Source organism: Myotis brandtii, unplaced genomic scaffold (assembly GCF_000412655.1).
Source record: "Myotis brandtii unplaced genomic scaffold, ASM41265v1 scaffold679, whole genome shotgun sequence".
NCBI classification, from domain to species: domain Eukaryota; kingdom Metazoa; phylum Chordata; class Mammalia; order Chiroptera; family Vespertilionidae; genus Myotis; species Myotis brandtii.
In genome coordinates, this window is record NW_005370653.1 from 328,726 (window position 1) to 329,137 (window position 412).

The window sequence follows — 412 nt, forward strand, 5'->3', positions numbered from 1 at the left end:
GCCTCCCTAATCTGTCGCCAGTGGATTTCATGTAACTCACTTAGGCCTCCTCCTTGGAGGGCAATTTATAAAAATAAATTAAATAAAACTGCCATTCTCTGGAGCATTGTCTCAATGCATGGAGATTCTGCTTCCTGCCAATTGTCGACAGTTTGGCTCAAATAAACTCACCAGTTCTTTACAGGTTTGAATGTTCCTTATGTTAACACAGTACATGTCTCCTGTGTGTCCTCCCAGGGGCACACGGAAGAGTCACTTTCACAAGGTGACTTTGATTTGACCTTGGTGGGGAAAGCAGCCTGGGTTGGCTTTTTGTCTGAGCTCCTTGAGGCAGACATGGGGGCCGGGAGACGGAGCCTGTGTGTGGAGTCTGGTCGCGTCTGCAGTGGTGTCTGCATTGGGGGGGGGGGGG